The sequence below is a fragment of the Bombus vosnesenskii genome, unplaced genomic scaffold (assembly GCF_011952255.1).
Source record: "Bombus vosnesenskii isolate JDL3184/JDL3185 unplaced genomic scaffold, Bvos_JDL3184-5_v1.1 scf7180000013267, whole genome shotgun sequence".
NCBI lineage: Eukaryota > Metazoa > Arthropoda > Insecta > Hymenoptera > Apidae > Bombus > Bombus vosnesenskii.
The window spans coordinates 7,993,242-8,009,549 of record NW_022882927.1 but is presented as its reverse complement, the minus strand read 5'-3'; the positions used below and the strand labels follow the sequence as shown (position 1 = coordinate 8,009,549).

The following is a 16,308-nucleotide window of genomic DNA, read 5'->3' as shown; positions in this document are numbered from 1 at the left end:
CCTTGCGGAACGCGGCTAAATCCATTTTAATAGCCCCGGGCTCTCGTTGCTTAAATCGAAGACCCGACCTTCTTCGAACAAATATTGCTTTCGTTTTGCCCTTTGAAGAGGGATTCCCCATAAATTTTATAGGCAGCCTCCGACCATCGAATTATGGTAAAAATATTATACTGGGCAATTGTTTTTGGCTATTCGATTCATTTCTCGATATAAATATTAGATTCGTAATAAGTATTAAGACACTTGCGAATCTCGCATAAAACATAATAACTGATCTGGATAGCTAAAAGTCGATCAATCTGAATTACATGTTCATGCAAGATGACGATTCAGAATACACGGTAAAACTTTCGAAAAGTCAAAATCGAGGTACGTTCATAGAAAAATCGTACACAACAAACATTTTACATAGACATAGTAGTCGATTAGTTACTATGCAAGAATTACTATAACTGCAAAGTGGAGTTACTTCTATACAAATAATCACAGATCGTAAATGTTGGAAGTAAGGATTGCTACCCAGTGTCGTAAAGCATCTCAGTGGTTTTTTTTATGTGGGGATGAAGTTGCCCTATCGATTGCGTCGCTTCCGTCAACGTTGCGCTGCAAACCGTTAACTGGGTTTATGATTCGGACGTTACAACCGCAGGGAACATACGCAATATACGTCCTCTTCTGCGAAGCATTGCATTTAGAAAGTACATCGTTCCTTAGCATACGGTGGCTAGGCAATAGCGTGATGTTTGTCGTAAAACTGGATGGAAAGTAGCTAAACTACTTTCAGTCGTCGAATCCCTGGATTGGAATGCCAATTAGTTGCTCGTGTACAAACGTCGTAACAAACTCTCTGATATTTCCTTGTTTCAATTCCATAATTCACGAGGACTTGTTAATAATGCAAAGCTAAAGATAGAGAAGTGGCAAGTTAGGAACGCGTATATTTTCCTCGACTATGTGGAGAGTCATGACGAAGAACGTGAACCGGATTCATGGTCACGAAGTAGATGGTGTGCCTGGCTACTTAACGTAGCTAGATTTACTACCTCTACAACCAACTCTGAGTTTCGTTTCTGAGACTACTCCGTCGGGTCTGAAGGGAAGTTGAAGATTAAATCGGCTTTACCTGTATTCACATGTTTCCTGTTTTCCACAAAGGCACGTATTTACCGAAGGATTACAGAGCATTGAACGTATCCGGATTTTCGGGGTAGAACTAAGGTCCCCGGAAGCGTCTTTAAAGATAACTCGTCGCCAGATATCGGGCAACGCATCCTCGAATATAATATACGTGAGAGATAAAACGGGGCAAGCAGAACAGTTCTTTTTTAACCTCGATACTTCGCGAACACTTATTTCTCCCTGTATCGGACAGCTTGAACCAGTTTTCACCATATGATTCACATTTAGAGGGTAGTTTACAGAAAACATAGTATCAAGTGCAGAAACTTTAAGGTAAAATCAATTTGAAACGAATCTAGTAAAGGCTTGAAAGACAATCTTCTTCTTTACGAAAAGTAGCGTTCGTTCATCCCTGAACGACCGATATTAATAATTTTCCAATTTAAACTTCGTGCTTTTTTATGCAGATCTAAACTAATTTCCTGAAAATTAATTTTCCTTAGTCGTGTCAGTTTTGTAGCGAACCGGCGATATGAAGTACGAACAGAGGAAACAAGGACGTCAAGAAGAGTCCTGGAGATTTGGTTTAGAAAAGTTCCTCCATTAGCCAGGAATGTCAGGAGAAAGAGGGCGCGTAAGAGGAGAAACGAGAGAATTCTTCGACGAATTAAATTACATTCGCGAACGTAAACGCGAGTACGCTTCCTACTGCTAGGATGTACGTTACTGGTTATATCCTGGTGCGGTGATGGCGCAATGAAACCAAATGTTCGCAGATCGAATTAGCCGACCGGACGCGTTCCAATTGCTGCGACGATGGTGAGGTAAAAATAGGTCTCGAATAAACCGCGAATCGAGATTTCTTGGCGCTCAGATAGTTACTTACCAGCACCGAGTCGCCAGGGAAGAATGCAATTACGCTGAGTCCAGGTCGTTGTTTTCTCTAGTAGAGATCGTTTGAAAATAGAATTGTTCCTTTTGTCTTACTAATTTCTTTTGGAAGGCAGTATCTCCTCGCACGTTCCACCGTCTTTCGTTTTTCCCCGTGCAGAACTGTCTGAAAGGAGATCGAGGCGTTACTCATGACAGATGCGCTTTGTGTTCATCTCAAGTAGTTTCTACACGCTTAAAGTTAACCATGACTCCTTCGAGTGGTACTTCAACTTCCAAGACGTTCGTAAGATTTTTCGAATAAAAACGTTGCTGTATTTTTTAAAGTATCGTTGAAAGTGTCTTTTCCGATAAGTTATAGAGGTGAAGTTTCTTTTAGAGACAGACTATATACGTTTTCTGAAAGGATTATTTTACAGCAACGTACTTTCTCGGGAATAGAGTCATCCAGGCAACCCTCAACTCGACATACATTTTTTATACTCGGACCGGAACCCGTCTGAATGATTCCTATCGAAGGATTACAAAAACCGTGTTTACCAGCCCAAGAGACACATAGCTCTCCGTGTTCGGTGTGTCACTCCGACAAGCTCCAGACATTTTACGATCACCATAAAAAGAAGCTGCTCCGTAAAAGTAAACAACGGTTACCTTGATAACGCTCCCCAAAAAAGAACCATAAAAAGCCAACTATATATCCCTTGATAGCTCCCTGTGAGTCATGCAGGTTTCCATTTTAAAATTATACAAAAAAACCTTGTGTTTGCACCACCGAGAGGAAAGTCAATGTATCTCGTTTTGACTAAAAGGAATTCTCCGATAATTCGTGAAACAATTTCACTCGATTCGAATCGGTCTTCGGACTAATCAGACCAGCATACACGGACTGCGGTTCACAGTTGCGCTTTGTGCCTTGCTGGAGAGTGGGCGTACGAGAATTCAGGGGGCGGAAAGCAACAGGATGCGAAAGGGAGCAGCCGTGTGAGTGATCGGGAACAGGATGGAAGACGGACAAGGGGTGGAAGTGGCAACTAGCGAACGTTTCGAGGAACGTAGCCCGTGGCGAATTCGCGAGCCTTAGCTCGCGAGGCTTAATCTTAGAGTTGAAGGCTCGTTGGGTTCCACCATGTTTGCATGCAGACAGCAGAGTGCACGCGAGCACATAATTGAATCTCGTTGCACCCGAGGCTATTGGTTCCTATTGTCGGCTTGTTTGTACGTTCGAGCGAAGCCGCTGCTTTCGATTCGTACGCCGGCCGGAATCTCTTTTCACCGTGCGACGGAAGCACGCGAGTCGGCAAGCTAGCGGTCGCGGTAACGAGGAGAGATGCGCCACAGCGACGAATCTATTGAGAGTAACGAGGTCGATCGTGAGGCTGCCGCTAAATCTCGGTGTGGCTTTCTTTCGTTAGACGGCAAAGCGAAGGAACTGACGAACGCGCGGCACAATCAGGACCAACGGCTTTGTTTTGCCGAGAAGTTTTCCTCTAATCTTTCAACCGGAGGGATATCGAATAAAGGGGAATATCCGGGTAAATTTAGTAATTTTGAGAAAATCGAAGTTATATAAAAGGTGTCGTGGCTAAATGGGATCACGTAAGTGGAGTAAGGCAGAGTTGTTTAAGATAAAAGGATATTTTAGTCGAGCTAAAATAATTTGTAAATAGCGGAATGTAGTTAAGAAGCATTTTTAAACTATCTATTCTCATTCCTAAATTATATTTTTACACTTTCCTGGAAATATCGAAAATACCCTACAAAAGATATTGACATAATATGAAAATATTTTATTTTACCCTTTTCGTCTATTTTTACATACGGTATCATCTCTTGCCCTTATACGATACCTGGACAATATACGACAACTTGTATAAGGCTGTTGATGTCGATCGCGATGAAATTGATGACGCAGGTTCTGTAAGGGTTCAGGAGCCAACAGACAACCCCATTTAGACTTTTCCCTACGGGGGAAAAATTTTCAACAAACGATCTCTGCGAATATTCCCATCGATCAATAACATTCAATCTTTCACCTATTAACAGATTTCATAACTATCGGGACGAGTGGTATTCGACAGGTGCTACATCGAGAAATATGAAGTGGACGCAGTATCAGTTCCAACTAACGGCAGAGTGCCGTGGAATATGCGCGGCTCGCTGTACCTGTTACTCCATGCAAGCTTTATGCAATCGATCAAGATGATGGATTCGAATTTATACTTTTGCTCGAGGTATTCTGACAAAACAACAGCTCGTCAATTTGACTTGGAAAATTCTGCAATATCGCCAACAGTGTCACGACTTTAGATATAATAAAAACACGCTTGCATCAAGTGGTAAGAGCTTCGTAACACTCGCCACACGTTTAGATCGATCTTTGTATCGCAAGAAAGCAATAAAAGCGGCATGCGATCGCGACGTGAGCCTCTCAGAAGCAAAACCGGACAAATGTACTTTTTGTTCCCATCGGGTACGTTTTCTCGCGGAAATATTCAAACGATTCGCGTATATTCCACATTTGAAACTTTATTAGCTCTGTTACGGGACTTGACCGCCACCATTACACGAGATTGTAAATCTGAATAGCGAGATAACTAGGCTTCCTGGACTAGCAGAAAGAAATAACGTTTGTAACAACGTGACTTTTCTCTACTTCGTAATTTACGGAGGTTTACGGAGGCATGGTTACTTAACCAGTTTGGCATTTGAGTGGGTCATATAGCAGATATGAACTATAGTACGGTGGTCTGTAATGAATTGCTTTACGTCAATTTTCATACTGTTTGAAAGATTGATGAATGGCTTTTGTCGACTGTAATTACAGCAGGTTGAGTCACCGCGTTATGTGCAGCTCCAAGTAACATAATGGGCATAATTGAATAGACCGTGCGTACATAATTATTATCGCAGTACACTAGGTTGCGATTTCGAAGCAAAACGCGCATTCTGTAGTACGCCATATAGGAACGTTTCTCTCGGACATGCCTCATAGTCTCTTTCTCCTTCTCTCTCTCTCTCTCTTTCTCTTTGCTCGGAGGCTGGCCCTTGAAACAGGGAAATAGTTGAGCCACGTAATTTATCAACTGACCCATTTCCTGAAGTCACAGCCGAAAGATCGGAATACCCTGCGAGAGCGTTTCGATTGTTTCCGCCCTCAAGCCCGCGTAACTCGGATTCTCGCCGAATTATTACGCATTCCGCGGCCTCCGCCGTTTGATTCGCTTGCATCCTACCACCATCTCTATTCCTTTTACCGACCTTCCTACACAACCAACCCTATACGTTCTACTCTTTTTTTCCACGCTGCATCGTTTATACGATTGCTGCAATTTGATGAAACAAAATGCTCGAATATACAATGGGGCATAAGTTTGGAACTGGTAAACTATGAATTCTAGCAACTTTTGTATTATACATTTTTTACTGTTATTGCTAATAGTTATAACATGTTCCACGGTATATGCTACATTTATTCGTTGCTCTTATTAACTATAAATCCATTTGGTGAAATGATGGTGTATTTTTATACTTCCCAATTTTATTAAAATGACGAAGATTTTTGGAATAAAACTGTGAAACGTGCGTGAAACGTGATATTTTACTTTTATTTGCGGAACAGCTGAAAACGAGACAACAATTGCGAGGGAACAAATTATCTATTATCGAATCGATCGATTTCGAAAACTTCGACCTACCTCGTTTCCAGATAATTAATTATTGCAATTATTGTTGAAACCTCGGTATCCCGTTTTCAAGTCAATTATTATTATTTCACAATTGACCATGGAAATCGTGAATTCTTCGTTTCAACATAAGTATTTACTGAATTTCCTCCATCGATATATTTTTAATAGAATATGAAAATTTTGATTCTTCTAGTTACACGATACATTCGATTCTCCTTCGATCGACTACCAAAGTCTTCGTCCCCTTTTTTCTGATTTCGAGAATAGTTGGTTATTCGTTTCCCGGTAATTGTTTCTTTGTCGAATATCTAAACTTTGATCTCTCTTATTTCAAGATACTTCCTTATTGCTTGTTCTTTTTCCACGCGAGCTGAAATTAAACAAGGGTTTGCCCGTCGATTCTTCGACGTATCTTTATAGAAAATCGATGGAAAAATTGTGTTCCGGTCCGTGCCGCTAATTACCAGTATAATAAGCGCAATAATCCCTTCTTCAACGACGGTAAGTCGACGCCTAACGTCCGACCGACAGAAGAACGAAGAACAAAGGTGAAATGTAGGCGAACACGAGGCAGAAGCATCCGGGCCTCGTTAATCGGTATTTAAAAATAACGAGGGAGCCGAACACGTAGAGATCCAGTTTCGAAACGACGATCCGTCCCCGGCCTGAAATACGAGTTGACGTTCTCGAGTTATCAGCAGAAGGTGGCCTCCGCTCGTTAATTCCCGCGCTAATACGTGCGGTCCTCTGTGACTGCTCATTACGGCGGCTGGTATTAAACGCGTGGCTCTCTATGCTTTATTACCAGTTAAATCCTCTAACTCGATTCGTTGCTCGACTGTTCGATGTTTAACAAACCTATTAGAGAATTTCATCCCTTTTCTTTCGTTTGTTTAGATCATCTTGCTTCGATAAAGTACGAAAATGAAATATTGTACAGCGTGTGTCTTTTACTTTTGACGTAATTCGTAAATTATTTATTCTAATAAGCATTTCTGAAAGATAGATAACCCAAGATTGTAACATTTGATATTGCTATTAGTAACTTTTATACGAAACATTTTTTAGCAGAGCACCAGTCATCTATTCTGGAGTGTAATTCTGTATTTTAAAATTATAGTATTTTTTCATACCTGCTATCTCATAAACTTTCATTTGGCCTATATAAAAGACAATTTGTTCTTTTTATAGTCATATATTTTTTAATGATGTAACTCGTCATTGCCAACAAAAAATTAGAAATCACGATATTTTTCGTGCAACTAATCAGGGTAAACTAATAATACGTAATTTATGGAATAACAAGAGTATTACCGCGATGAAGTAAAGACTTTTTTAACAGCTCACGGCTCGGTAAAAGAAATAATTTGATAATTTCCCACATACGAAGTGTGAGCGTAATTCCTGTATAATTATACGTACAATAATTTAATAAAACGTACAATTTCCACGGAAGGGAAAGAGAGCGTACCGAAGTGAATTACCTGCTCGCACGGAAATTCTGGCAAACGATAAACGCGCCGGACACTTTCAAAAAGATTGAATAAAATATACAAATAATGCTTCCGTCGCGTCGTGCGAATCCCGTGGAAATTTCGCGAGGAAGTCGAGGAGATAAAGCGAGAACCACGATCGAATAAAATATTAACGCGGAAAATGCGAATAGGTCGTGGCAACGAACGACGTTGCCTCGGAAAAACGTTAACGTCTGCGTCACAAAATTAACGCGTAAATTATACATTGCCATAAATTTTCAGGAATTGTGCCGCTTAAAAATGTTTGCCCGAAACGGAGAGTAGCTGGATATAGTTGCGATTTAGAAACGATTAAATTATAGAGATCGGACAGGATCATTCAGCGGGCATTTCGATTTAGACATTGAAGTCATCAAACGTTTCAATTCGACTACGGCAACTCGGATTCCTAAGAAATTCATATCTCAGCCGGCTATGTGGCTGAGAATGATTTCGTTGTAGTCTGTCGAAGAACTTGGAGCAAACTTGGATTTCGAGCAATTACGATTAGCTTCGAGAGATAAAAAGTAAAAAATCAATTTCGTATCGCAGTCCTTTCAATCACGAAAGTAGAAAATTTAAAAGACAAATTTTTCGACTCTATCCTGAACTGATCCGCGAATAATTAATCACGAAACCAATATTCGTTGGTTAATTATACGCGTGGCAGCACATTCGTATCGTGGAAACAATAAAACATGATTTCGAACGAACGAAAAAATAGTATTTATATACTAACGTATCTCGCTAGCTGGTGATTATTTTTGCGAACAATAAACGAATTGCGATATGAACGTTATTGCACCTTCATGTACGTAATACACATTATGTAAAACTTATTTGCGTCACGATGTCGCGTGACTTTTGCGAAACGGCAATTTGTTAGCTCGAGGTTATTGCTTATCTGTATCGGTATAAAAAATATTGCACAAAATATCCATTTGTTACCATAGATAGTTATCGTCATTTACGCCAACAAATAGAAACGGCTTTTAAACGTTTCGAAATTATTTTGTTTACGAATTTACTCGCAATAACCTGCAACGAGAAAATTATTTGTTTCATCATTTATCAGTAAAAGCATTAAACGATACCGAGTTCGTCCATTGTATGAAAGCGAAGATTGAATATAAACTGAAATCGACCACCGGATCGACTACCAGCAAATGTTAGAAGTAAGAATGATGATACGAGTGCGCCACATTCCGTAATTGGACGTAACAACCGATACTTTCGCCAAGTTATTGTTATTATCGCAGTTTATGTCGGCGACAGTGGTTACTACTCGTTTTGTTCGCCATTTTATTGCCGTGACGCGTTTAGTTAATTAATTCACTGCCTGGAACGCCGTTACTTCTCAACAGATATCACCTCTAAACATGTTATGTACTCTGTTATTTACCTCGGTCTGTGCAAACAACCCGGATTTTCTAAATGAAAGAAAGCTGCCTCAAACGCAATCGATACAAACGACGCAATAATGCCATTTTAACTAGTTAGAATTCCATTTCCTTGTCTGATTATCGCTATCTTCACCAATTCTTGCAAATGACTTTGCGAAATGAACTTTTACGATTATATTGATATTACATACACTTCGTAAAAACATGTATAGAAACATACAGATTCCTGTCTGATAATCTAGTTGACAAAGCACTACTGTGTCTACTGATTCGATAGAAACGAAACTCAATGGAATTCTTTATGGTTAGTTTGACAGACACGGATCATTACCTGAGTCCATTGAGCACTCGATCACTGCAATCGGTCACCGTGTCCCGGGGTTACGATTCGATTCCCCTGTTTCACAATCAGTATTTATAACAAACTTGAGTTCAGCAGGTATCGGTAACTGACATCAGACGATTCTCGCAATCCTATTAATTATACTGTTTCAATATTTATACGATATGTATAGCAGAGATACTAGCATAAGCGAACTTCCAGCAAACTTACAACCACCGACACCCGGTAAAAACTACAAACAAGGTCTCGCGACTTTCACGATATATTTCACTGCTTATCGCGTCATTAATATCATTCGTCATTAATGTTCAAGAACAGATCATTTAAAAATTATTTATAACCGAAGTTGGCGACTTACGAGGAAAATTACTTGACTTGACCGAAACATCCATCTGACTCTCGTAAACCCTGTTTCACCCTTTGTAGTACGTATATACACGATACTTGTAAACCTTAAAACTCGACGTACGACAACTAAGAACGAAGTTACGAGGGGTATCGATCAATTGCTCGAGGCAAACGCGTTGGCCAATCAGGTATCCCAATTTACTACGTTGCCCGGCAATAAATTAATTTCCGAGGCGTTGAGACCTTCGGTAGCGGCCGCATGCCTAATTTGCGGTGGAACAGAGTTCGCGATCCGTTCCACGGAGTTGGATGTTCGACCTGCCAAGGAGGATGGAAGCGGTCAACGTGGCGTTGCCACGGGTCCCGCGTCATCGCGACGCGTAATGAGGTCAATAACGCAGCGAGCAGCGTGCAGGCGTCCTCGAGAGCACGAAGGATGGCGCAACAACGGCAGGAACGTCGGCAAACACAATGCGCTGGTGGCGTCAGAAGCCAGCGACGCTGGTGCACCGCGACGCCGCTAAAGAACGGCCGCAGCGTTCGATCGAAATTCGTGTTTCGTTCGTACACGCTAAGCTCGTTCGACCAGAATTCCGCTCGTTCGAATTCGTTTCGTCTGTTTATTGAACCACGTCGAGTATATTGGAACCGTCCGTTAAAAATCATTTACTACATTCGTTGGGATTGGTTTCAATTTTGAGGAAAGTTGGAAACTACGCACTGGAGAAAGTATGGTACTGTTCGATAATGGAAGAGTGAATTGAAGATGGAAATATTATAATATAAGAATCAGTACCTTTGTTTAAATAATTTTGGTCAGAAATGACCAACGATCAACAGTTTTTTGGATATCGGTAATTATCAGATTGCTGGTTACGACTATGGAAACGGATAGAAGTATCTTTAGAATAATAGAAACTGGAATATCGCCATGTTGTTACTTCTTTGCTTGGTTATGCACGTTACAGATTTTGTTTTTCCTGGTTCAAACAGTACATAAGTAAAAGTCGTTTGTTTCGCCGTAAAACTGTCCGATAGTGAAAAATTATTGCCATCGTGTAACATTTGTTACGTCAAACCAATTTGTGTGTTATACGCTTGGATGCACAGGCGCACGAGCGCGACATTACCGGTGTTGTCACGTTGGAACTAACTTTGCACAATTCCAGTGAGCCAGAGTTACGCGGTTCGGTTTAATCGTAGAGCAGTAACTTCGGTTCGAGTCGTTTGACTTCGAGATTAGTCGAAAACTCAACAGCTTCGTTCACGAGAACAGACTATTTGTCTTTGCACGCGGTGGCCCGTAAGTTTTTAATCGGCGGCAACAAGAATTACTCTAGCGAGTCCAGAAGAGAGTGCAATTTTAATAACTCGTAATCCGATATTCAACGATCGGCGAGTTAAACAACTTTCAAAGATATTAAAACACGTAATTTTTTCGAGTTCTCGATGAATGAAGAAACTCGGATGCCAAGTTGCATCGTGTAGCCTGTCGCTGCTTGATTCATTAATAATCGACTAACTGTTGATATCAATAATGGCCGGGACGACAAAAGAACAATCGGAATATCGAAGACCGCGTACGACCGTTACTCATCGCTGATTCGTCGTGCCGCGCCAAAAGCAATTTGAATATTTTTCTATCCGTCGTGTTTCCAACAAGGACAAAGCACGCGAAATTCCGCCACTCGGTGGGAATTTATTCTCGCACGTCCGCGCTCTATGCGCAACGAGATCGCCGCCGGGATCCTATGCAGATGTATGCTACGAGCGTACGATACGCGGCGTGCAAACGATGGAACGAACAGCTCGAAATAAAAATCTTGTTCGAAAAGGAAGGGTCGGTGGAAAAACGGCACGAGGGAGATAGAGGAAAGAGTAGAGACGGTAATAAACCATAAGTGTGACTGCATTAAAATCGCAAAATTGAAAAATACAGCGCGCTTCATCGCGCCTGGCGTCTTTATTTCTTCAGGTGCAACAAAAATTCTCTTCTTTGAAAGTACGTTTACTCTGCCCTCGTCGCTCCTACCACTTTCGCCACGTTGCTGCTCTCTTTAGCTTTTTACTCTTCTCCCTACTTTCTCCCTACATGGCCGCAGCATGACTGTAAAATTTAAATCAACGCCGGTTGCTCTTTCGCCGCCAATAACCTCGCCGCTTTTTTCCGCGAGCCCATGAAATATTTGAACACGCTAGCGTTGCTTCGTCGCGGGCTGAATAGTTTATAAATATTGATTGAACTGGGAGGTTTTGACGTGGAGACCGCGCTAAACGCTGAACAGTATGACAAATTAATCTGTCCGAAGGAAATGATTTTTTGTCCCTTTTGGCGTTCAGCTTTCTGGTTAACCGAAGTGAAAACTTTTTCTAATGATCCGCTCTCTCGTTGAAGGAACCAAACAAATTACACGAAGCTCTTCATTTGTGAGTCCAGTCCCCCCCCCCCCCCCTGCGCGTGGTTAAATAATACGAAAGCAGACACGTTACATCCGACGATATACGTCCAACTTTCTCATGACGCCGATAGGAACATCGAAAACTACGATAATAATCCAACGTTCTTTCAAAATTTTTCCAACGACATTCCGATATTCTATCTTATTGGAGAGAAATTCCAAAAAGTACGTTTGAACGCTATCAATCTCCTTATGCGCCTTCCTGGTTCTATATCCGATAAAAATGACTGTCTGGAAAAACGAACGAAATTACAGCTCAGACTCATCTGTCGGCAGCATAACACGAAGGCAATCGACTGAATCCTGAGATTCCGAGATTCGTTTGACTGAGAGAAAGACAAAGAAGAAAGGAGAGAAAGAGAACAAGAAATAGGTAGAGAGAATTGGTAGGTTGGTAAACAATTCATCTTTAAAATTCATCCAGATTCTCTTTTATATTCCACCGGTACGACTCCGTTTCCGGGCCGCATGAGCCAGAGATCCATCAAAAAGGTTCCGGTGTGCTTGTAGCAGCATTCTCCACGGATAGGGGTGGAAACGGATACGCGGGATGATGGCCGAGCCGGGGTCGTGGCAGAACGGGAAAACAAAACCGGGCAGGAGATGAATCCGTAGATATGCCGTAGCGTCATAATTCCTTCCTTATTGTTTGTCCTCCATTTTTTATCTGTGGAAAACGAGAGACTGCCGGCCAGCCTTCGAGCAAGGTCGAAAAAAGCTAAGCTGTCCGTGAGCTGACAGAGTGGAAAACAGAAAAAACGTGGCACGAAGAAGGGAACTGGATGAAAGGGGAACACGATGGGAAGAGAAAAATGAAAGAATCGCGCCTCTGAAAAAAGATACGGGATATGGATTTCGAAACTGGACAGCGGCCACTGAGAACGGAGTTTAATGGCATCCGGGGACCAGATGAGGATATCATAAATGTTATTTTAATAAAGACGACAGAATAGAGTGCAGAAGAAACACTTATCGCTTGAAACCCTGTAGTCGAAGAGAACTAGTATCTCTATGATGGTGGAAGAATAAATAAAGAAGCAGTGGGGATTAAAGAAGCTAAAAGCAATAAGTGACGGGGCATGTTCGTTTTCTACTTAATATAGTGAAAAGGGCTGTTTCTGGACAGAACAAACGGCCAACGATCGTTCGCCTATTAGCTTTCTCCAACAAGCGTGTTTACACGCACTAGTTTCCACGATGAAAATGTTTGTCGTATAAATTAGCGATCCGTAACGGCCTGTACGAGCGTACGTGTCACTTTGCGACAGAATTCTACCCTATTCGCATGGGGGAACGCGTAGGTCGATATTTGTTCTGTGAAAAAGCCCGTAGAGATGTTCGTATTCGTGGCAGATCTCAAAGAAAAATCGCCAAGTTTCAACAAGAGAAACCATTTGAAAGCGTGTCTCCATGGTTACTAGCGATGGTGCCAGCGATAATCGCGAGAATCTTTCTAAAAAAAGCACCGAAACCTTGAAGAAAGACGAAAGCCTGGTGATCCGACGCTACTTACGCGAGATAAATTCCTGACTTTTTGTAGGAAGATAAAAGCAAACCTCCCCGCTCAATGAAGAAAGGTGAAGGGTAAAACATTTGTGCCTGACCTATGACGACGGGAATTTCTTTGCCTACTATCGTAGAAAGAATCAGTTAACAGGCACGATCGACGTTATTAGACCTGAAAATTTCAAAAGAATTCTCGAACGTGGACGTTTCAAAGAGTAATATTTTTAATATTTCCTTTGTGACGTAAAAAATATTCACTTCGCTAGTAACCTTTTCTTCATTCCGTTTTATCTACATCGAATTATACTCGTTTGAAGCTTAATGTGGCTCACGATTACGCTATCTAGGTTGACGTCGATTGACCAGTCTCAGCACTTCTGAAATAATTAATAACGAACAACGAAAGGCTTAAAGTATCTGTGCGTGTGGCCCCGTGTCTCTTTGTGGCGCAAGTCTCGTGGAAAAAGTTAGCAAAGCGGGCGGATAAGTGTTTTTTAAAAGGCATCGCTGTCGAGATCGTGCTCACGGTGAAACGAGAAAGACAGTTAAGTGCCAGTTTCTAAATTCACGTATGGACAACGTAAAACAACGATGAATTTAACATCGCGTAATTCTTCGTCATTTATGAGGCCGTACAATTTCCAGCGAACTCTTGGAACGAAAAGTTATCTGTGCCAGAAATACGACAGTGTATAGTCGAGAAAGGATACTCTCTTGTTTCGCATACATTTCGCGTGTTCGCTGAAAGAACGAAAGAGAAAGAGAAAAAATATGTGTGAGGGAAAGTATGTAATGCGAATACACGAGGCTCGCGCGTAACTCGCGTGTAACTCGCGTGTAACGTTGAATAAAAGCTATGAGATTACCTTTAAAGGACAGTCCGGAAGGATACGCGGAGCTGGTTGAAATGTAAAAAAGGGAATGTAGGAAAGGAGTATACCCTTTTGATCGTGGCTATTGTTTGCAACCTGTAAAGCGTACTCATCAAGAATTAAATTTAGCCCGCATTTAAGCGAGAAACCAAGTACAAACGTGCTCCTGCTCTTCATACTCATAGCGTTTATTCGTAGTAAATCTATACTTTGCCAAGAAGCTAAATTACCGAAAGGATTCTTTCAGTTGAAAATCAAAACAGCAATCTCTAAATAACTTTCCAACGTGCCAGGATAAAATTGTTCGCGTAATTCCAAAGTATTTTGACGGAAAAATGATTCCTCCTCTGTGTCGAAACGCTACCCGTGTCGTCGGAACGAAAAATCCAAGCCACGATATCAAAGTTGCCGTACGAAAAATAAACGAAATCTCGCTATGTTACGCAATCTTGAACATAAGCGGGCTATGTTCGCAGATAAAAACTGGCTGGCTGGATAATCCGAGATAAAAGTGCGCCGCGGTTTCGACCGTCCAAAAAAACTTGAATTTCGGTCATCCTCTCTTTCCTTCGAGTTGGTGAGATCAGATGGTGAAGTTTAGGTTAAATAACTGGTGGAGATCCGGCACGAATCGTGTGCCAGCATGAGTTTCAAACGGCTGTCGGGCAAGCAAAACGGGCGAGGAGCTTTAAAGCTCGAGTTCGTACTACGGCACGTACCTACAGATGATCGTCGTTTTCCCCGTGACGCTCTCCGGTGTTTCCTTCGAATCAGGAACTCCTTCGATCCAGTGCAACCGTTAGCTTTGCAAAAACGAACCGTGAATCTTTCATATCTCTCTGACTTTCTATAAATGAAGTTTAGTACAATTTTTTACGTTTGGGATTAATCGTAACAGAGAAGTATTACATATAGCAGCGTCCGATTTGTGCGTTGTCGATTGCTACTACTGTAAACTGTTCGAAATTAGCTGTAAATTAAATTTTAATACTAGAATTTCCTGTATGTATATCTTATGCAACATCATACAGGTTAATACTACTGCAATGTACTCGAAATTATAAATTAAATTTTAACCGTAGAATATTTGAGGTTCGGAATTCTGATGGAAGGTATATTATGCTGTATATAAAATAGATATATCGTCTGACCTGTACAGGTTGCTACTACAGTAACCTATTCAAAACTATAAATTAAACTTTCCTACTCAAATTTTTAATCTCCAGAATTAATGTAACGTAGTAATATTTCCTGACCTGTACCGGTTCCTACCACTTAAATTCCAAGCGTATCATATGCGTCGTACTAAGAAATTCGTGCAATCGTCAATATTGGAAAAGCAATTCCAAAAATAAGATCGCGTAAAAGAAGTATCGCAGCGACATTATATAGAAATATTGCACGACATCAGAAAGAGATATTGGTTTCCAGGTAACAAACAATTAGAAACGCGACAGTAGAAATGGTCCGTCATGAATCAGACTACGAGTCTATCGTCAAACAAATGAGTGGCGCGGAAGATAGCTTCGTATATTGACAAACAGGAGACAAATAAACTTTGTACGTTAACAAGTAACGATGTTACAGGTGCAATTTGTAAAAATTTACACTCGTTCATTCAAGGAATGAAGATAATATTTCACAATTTTACTTTCGCTTTAATTCTGTTATGCTATATATTTCTAAAGTTTCCAAGTCAACATAGGCTGCTAATTTTCCCCGGTTCTGTTAAGACCATACATCTGTATCTGTAGTACCGTTCCTTTTTCGATCTTTTTTCGTGTCTCGCATGTACAAGATTTTCAACGCAATGCACGTTTACACGGCACGCTTTTCTACCCGCCCTTTTTACATTTTCTAACGTTTCGGCTCTAGACGCGAGAACGTATTTGGTATTCCCGATGCGATCAAAAGTACGCTCCACGTAACTCTGCATAATCTTATGCAGTCTGCTCGATTGAAATTAAATCGACAAGAAAATAATTCAAAGCGATTTTGTGACGCTACGAAAGAGGATTCCTTCGATGTTACACACCGTGAAGAGCCGGTGAAATTGGAATGAAATTTCGTCGAACGAGTTCTCGTCCGAAATGGATGAAACGAGCGTGATGGAATTCCAGGAGGAGCTAGAGCTATCAAGAAATTCTCACACCATATAAGATTTTTC

At 41.1% G+C, this 16,308-nt stretch overlaps 1 protein-coding gene and 1 long non-coding RNA gene across 2 annotated transcripts in view; one reads left to right on the top strand and one right to left on the bottom strand.

Annotated features, from left to right (window-relative positions):
* The window catches only part of LOC117230783, a 62,224-nt gene extending 53,059 nt beyond the window's left edge, over positions 1-9,165 (bottom strand). The window contains exons 1-2 of the long non-coding RNA XR_004492857.1: positions 8,945-9,165; positions 2,006-2,176 (exon numbers count right to left, since the gene is read on the bottom strand). This is a non-coding gene — a long non-coding RNA (uncharacterized LOC117230783). The remainder of the gene's footprint in view (positions 1-2,005; positions 2,177-8,944) is intronic.
* The window catches only part of LOC117230780 (alpha-2B adrenergic receptor), a 114,096-nt gene that overhangs the window by 85,122 nt on the left and 12,666 nt on the right, over positions 1-16,308 (top strand). The window lies entirely within an intron of this gene.